We start from the raw sequence: 6,697 nt of genomic DNA on the forward strand, positions 1-6,697 counted from the left end.
TGTAAAAAAAATAAGGGTGAGGCCCCTCTGGGTGCTGAGAGTTACGGCGCCCAACAGGGAAATTAGAGGTTTAAATCTTTAAAATCTTTCTTCTTCTGTANAGTTTGTATTGTTATATTACCATGTACATGAAGATTGTGTTGCAGAGTTATAATATTTCTGAGGTGTAAACATTGTGGTTTGCATTTATAATATTTCTAAGGTGTAAACTTTGTGTGTATGAATTATAGTGCTTTTGAAGTTTAAACATTGTGTGGTGGATTATAATATTTCTGAGGAATACAAAATTGTGTCTAGGATTTATACTATTTCTGAGGTGTAAACATTGTTTGGATGTATAATATTTCCGAGGTATATATCTTAGGTACATGTGTAACAGGAGAGGAAAAATGCACGGTCAGACCGGGGTTCGAACCCGGGACCTTTCGAACTCTAGACGGATGCTCTACCAATAGAGCTATCTCGTCGCTGACGATCGACCCAGTCCAGTTCCGCTACATTCCTCCCTCCTTTATCAAAGTCAACGACCCCAAAGACACACGAGACCCTATACCACCTTCTGTGGGTAAAATGCACAGTACTGAAAATATGCTTTGTTTTTCTTTTCGGTAAACGTTACAGAAAAAACCCAAGATGTTTTGGTTTTTGCCAGGATCAAGGATTTGATAAAATGTGCTTATCAGAGCATCAGATTAGAAAGGTGGAAACATACTGCAGGATTTTTCAAAAAGATCAAAGGAAATATTCAAAATAGCGTTTGACGTTAACAGGAACCGTAACAGAAAAATCAAGACTTTAAATTCATCTTTCAAAGATGACGGAAAATTAACGAAATGAAAAAACGAAGATCTTTGATCCTACAGAAAGAATTTTAATTTGACTTTGAGATATTGCCATTTTAAGATTTTGACATTCAAAGAAAATCAAATCAACTGATTGATTTGATTTTGAAAATAACATTTTTTTTCAGTGTTGTTCATATCACGACCACAATCATTTATAAAAAAACACCAAATAGGATGAAAATAGATAAATATAACTCAAAAATGCTTTTGACACAGTCCCTCACAATAGGCTGATGAATAAATTAATTAAATGCATACGGGAACAATAGAGAAATGATCACATGGATAGAAATATTTTTGTATAACAGACAGCAACGAGTAGTCATTAATGGCGAAACATGTGTTTGGGGCAAAGTAACTGGCAAAGTAATTAGTACCCTGGCATACCTCAGGGTAAAATCTCAGGACCACACTTGTTCGTTATAGATTCAACTGTTTACCTATTTGCACAAAAAAATGTTCCAGATTATAAATTCCAAAGAAAAGAAGAAATTCTTACAGGAAGACCTACTCAGACTATCTCAGTGGAGCAAGACTTTACTTTAGAAAAGTTTACGTTCATGCACATTGGTAAGCACAAAGAAGAAAACACTACTTATCTACTTAATAACACAACACTGGAGGAAGTGCAAGAAGAAAAAAACCATTGGAGTTACATTTGATAAAGAACTTACATTTGATAATCAAATCAGTGAAAAGGTACAAAGAGCAACATCAAAATTTGGCATGATAAGAAGAACGTTCAAGTGTCTTTTGTACAAGACCGTGAGAGAAAAATACGATGAGTGAGCAACACAGTTTATAAGGATGTGGTCCGACACCTCAGAAGGATCAAGCACAAGAACGAACTCCATGAAAATATTCCCTAGATAGCAAGGACATTACTACTGAAAAATGCCTTCTCCATAGGAACAACAGCAGTATGGAACATCGTAGCTTCAAAAACAACAGACTTGATGATTACTGGAACGGACAGGAAGTAAAAAGCAACAACTACAAAGGAACAATACGTGTAACAACCTGAAGCTAAGTATGAAATTACAATAACAGCACTTATGAGTACAGCGAAGAGGATCCTTAGAATAAAACCTGTGCTGGAAAATATCATTTAGAATCATTAGGTATAAGAAAGAAAATGTATAAACTTACATTTCACCAATATGAATTTTCTAAAATCTCGTCGGAGTTTGTTACCCACCTGGTTAGAAATGCAAGGTTTTAAATATCTCCCTATGCACTGTTTTCACATTTCTGGCTTGCTGGTGTCTATTCGACGGTTGCTTAAAATACTATAATGACGTGTATGATTATCGGTTTGTTGTCGCTCTCACGGACGAATAGCATTGATAAACCATTCACAGACGATAACCTGTTACGACGTAAAACGGGTTCACTTCGAATCTTGTGTTTGACTGTACTGTATGTGTATTTAGTTCAAGTTTTTTTTAATTTCCTTGAGTCATCAGACTAACCGGATACAATTAAGGATTAATCTTTGATTTTGTTTAGTTTATGAGATAATAAATCCTATGGAGCACAAAGTAAAGTGCTTCGCTTTTACGAACAATTTAACGACTTCTCCATTTGATTTATTATCTCATAAGCTAAACAAAATAAAAGGTTAATACTTATATTAACAATATTTTCTTTTAACAATAACACCATTAAAAGAGTCGGATACAAGCATTTTCCTTGTGTAATCTGCATTCAAAATTATTTTGACGTCATGTTATCCATGCGAAACAGCCATTCGCAAAAGCCGTTGACAGAAAGCTAAACCCCGCCCAATTTATCCGTGACAATCAATGGAAAAAGTTCCTCCATTTCAATTTTTTTATTCACATAAAATATCCATATTTTACTTCATCCAATATCTTCATAATTGTATTAGTAGGTAATGGAATAAATAATTATATATTTGTATGAAATTGAGGTACCGGGGCAAAATACTTAGCAGAAAATACTAATGCCCACGGACGTCCATGGTTTAAAAGTGATGTGCCCAAAGGCGGGAAATAGATAGTGCTACCATGTCGTCGAGCGATAGTGACTAGCCTAGGCCTGGTGGAAGCTGAATGTGCAGTTATAAGGGATTTCCATTTCGGATGGAAATACCCATTGATATTGTTATGTTTTTTCTCTAAATTTCTTATTCTTATTTCCACATATCTTGTGGACACTCTATCTCAAGAACTAATAAATATATTGTTCATATTTCAGTATGTATTAGAGGACAACGAACACATGGTATGCGGACAAATTCATGATCATAATGTCAAAGGTCAAGGTAACAGATCTAAAATAGATTTTAAAAAAATGGTTTTTCGAACGAATATAACTTCGAAAGCTTTCGTTGTACTGCATGAACGCTTCATACTTATGGTAGATCTTGGTCGGGGCTAACTTTTTTCCATGACATGTTATCAGAGAATATGTCAAGTTCAAAGCCTCGCTATGGGGTCAAATAGAGCTTAATAGTGTAGTTATTTAACCACATTCGACACTAAATAAAGATTCTAGTTTCTTGTTAGTTGTTAGATGCTATTTTCATAACATGTTCTAGTGGTGATTAATCTCTTTCAACGTTTATTGGCTTATGTCAAAACATGCCTATATTATTGAGCTCTTTTGTATTTTCGACTCAGAGTAAATGAACGAATTTAGACATACTAGGCCTTCTTAAATAATATTACTTGGTCGATCGTCGGCGACCAGGTAGCTCAATTGGTAGAGCGTCCGTCTAGAGTTCGGAGGGTCCCGGGTTCGAACCCCGGTCTGGCCGAGCATTTTCCCTCTCCTGTTACAGTGAGATTCCTGTGACCAACCCTTGTTTCAAGCATTTGATGTACATTCGACAAGGGTATCAGGGACGAGGACTTAAAAAGAGGAGGGATGAATTTAGCGGCACTGGACTTGGTCGATCGTCGGCGATCGTCTAGAGTTTGGAGGGTTCCGGGTTCGAACCCCGGTCTGGCCGTGCATGTTCCTCTCCTGTTACACTTTATCAATTCAGAATGGATGTCTGTTTTGCAATAACATTTACCCCTAGGGTCCATCACTGACGAGACGGTCTCCATCTTTATACTGTTATATGGTTAATCATATATAATACGGATAGCGAGCAAGTGCATGGAAACAAGCGAAAGCTCAGAGGAAACCAACAAAATAAGATATTTTTAATCATTTTTTTTTTATTAATTTCTTTTTTTATGATTAATTTGCACCGTCCGTATCATAAAAAGAATCTTCTTGAAAATTTTAGTCTGATAAAAAAGTGTTGTTATGTTATGTCTATACACACATCAAAAACAAGTTAATGAAATACAAAAGCACACCAACATATCCTGTCTCCTGCATACATACACGCAAGCACGCATACGCTACACACATGGAGGCCCGTCTTTAAATGACCTTAGCTGTTCATAGGACGTTAAACAAAAATAAACCAAACCAATCAAAAACAAAAAAATCATATAAAAAGTCGGGGTATACTTGTTAATAATCAGTCTAAAAGGAGCTCCCAGAACACGGGAGATTGCTTCGAGGGCCTAGTATAATTTTTTCATCTATGGTCCATCCCATACCCGCCCTCGGACGCCCGACCCTGTGTAAGCATACACTCCGGAAAATGGTTAGCTACGCCACTGTCTGTACTCGTTTTACACCCTCTATGGCTAACTGATATAACGTATATACATGTAGTGTTAAAATAGATGACAGAATGATAATGATCACTTTGCCACCCTTATGTTGCCATTGCGAAGGAACAATCATTAATGTGACATAGCCGCGAAGACAGGCTAATAAGCGTTCTTTCGTCCCACACCTCTTTATACGAGAATGCAATGGAACGAAGACATGAACATGTACGGGACACTACCATTTGTAGACACCGTGTAAGCGTTGCAAATTCCATTTTTAATATGGTTTTTATATGATCCCTGCTTTTGCTTTGCTATGTCTCGGTCTCCGCGCTCTGTGCTAAGTCTACCTCAAAATGAGAAATGTCTAGTAAAATAGACCCGACAGTGCTAGAAAATCAACTACAGGAGAGGATAGCGGCTTCACAGCAGGGCATATCAATTCAACTCGAGTCTCTTATAACAAGCAAGTTAAACTGCCGCTCGGTGCCCGAATGCCCCATGGTATAATAAAAAATTCCGCTTAGAAAAACAGAACCGTAGAAAAGCAAAGAGACAGTGGCGAAGGACCAAATTATCCGTTCACCAACAGATTTATAGGGAACAATGTCGACTAGTTGGTTCACTTCTCATTCAGTCAAAGAAGGCTTATTATTCGGAAACAATTGAAGAATGTGGTAAGGGCCATAGACAGTTTTTTAGACTCACCAAAAACCTAATGGGTCAGAAAGGTGAAATTATCCTACCAAACTGTAATTAAGAAAAAGACTTGTCAAACAAGTTAAGTGATTACTTTCTAAATAAAATCAGCTCGATCAGGAAAAATATATCGGAAGTGAACTCTACTGCTGACAATGCTATCTCAGTCATGACTGCTGACACTAAATTTGATGGGGAACCATTGACAAAGCTCTCACCAACAACCCAGGACGAGTTGCGCAATATCATTATGACCTCGCAATCGATGTCCTGTGAGCTTGATCCACTGCCTACAGACCTATTAAAGCAATGTCTTGAAGCACTGCTTCCATTGATTACCTCAATCATGAACAAATCATTGGCTGAGTCAAAGGTTCCATTGTGTTTCAAGAAGGCACATGTTAGACCATTGTTGAAGAAGCCTGGAATGGACAAGGAGGAGTTGAAGAACTATCTCCAAGTATCAAATCTGCGTTTTCTGTCTAAGATCTTGGAGAAGGTTTGCCCCGGCGTTTTAGGCTCTATGCAAAGACGTCATGTAAATACCACCCTTTATTTATTCATTTACGTGCACATTGCGATGATTATCTGCTTGCTTAATGTATAAAAATGATGTAAGCTAGTATCCATATGTTGTAAAGCGCTTAAGAGTAATTTTACCAATCATATAGGGCGCTATATAAATCTTGTATATTATTTATTATTATTATTAGAGAATTAACACATATGCTACCACTTCTTTTGATGGCGGTACCTGCATTTATCTATTTGTCTATTATTCATATACTTTTCATTCCACTAAATATCCTTAACATAGAGACGTTTTCAAATGACAATTTGTGCAAAATATACCGTATATAAAATATTATGCAAGTCATATCTAACAAAGGACACCTTTCTTTGGACAAAGGAACAAAGGACACGAATTTTTACACAAAAGCAGGTGTGAAATCTTTGCTCTGGAAGGGTACATATGTACTAGTGTCATTATTTGTTATTATTACTTTTAAAATATTTGGTATTTAGCTATACGCGTTCGTATGTAACGGAAATCACCTTTCGTGTAATTTGGTACGTCACGCATTGCGGCAAAACATTTAGCGCGCGCGCGGAAATAGCACGCGTAAATGCGAGTAAGGTACTGAGCGGATGTGATGTAATGTGTTGTAAATCTGTTTGTCCAGTACGTATTGTCTATGTATAGAATTCCTAGTGTTCAATGTAGGGTAATTTACCTGGTGCACTGGTCACGTTGAACAGAGCGGCTAGAGCGAGCACAGTGAACATCTTGTACTTACACCTATATCTTTACCTAGCCAGCATAGGAATTAAAAGGGGTAGCGGGCACTAGAGCCAAAAGCAATAAACTATTCATTGAACGAGTAAGACTGAGGACTCGGCGGACTTTGTCCGAGAAAACCCTCTTCACATTGAAGAGGGGTTTTACTTACGTAATAAATTAACTAAGAAAAGAACCCAGGAACTAAGAAAAAACAATTGACCTAATATTGA

The 6,697-nt window shown here is 37.0% G+C and overlaps 1 non-coding gene across 1 annotated transcript; it reads left to right on the forward strand.

The window, feature by feature from the left end:
* Positions 1-3,554: 3,554 nt before the first annotated feature.
* On the forward strand, positions 3,555-3,627 carry Trnas-aga. The gene has a single exon. It is a non-coding gene; the product is annotated as a tRNA-Ser (tRNA).
* The last annotated feature ends 3,070 nt before the right edge of the window (positions 3,628-6,697 follow it).

This window comes from Mizuhopecten yessoensis, unplaced genomic scaffold, assembly GCF_002113885.1.
Source record: "Mizuhopecten yessoensis strain PY_sf001 unplaced genomic scaffold, ASM211388v2 scaffold3801, whole genome shotgun sequence".
In the NCBI taxonomy this organism is placed as follows: Eukaryota; Metazoa; Mollusca; class Bivalvia; order Pectinida; family Pectinidae; genus Mizuhopecten; species Mizuhopecten yessoensis.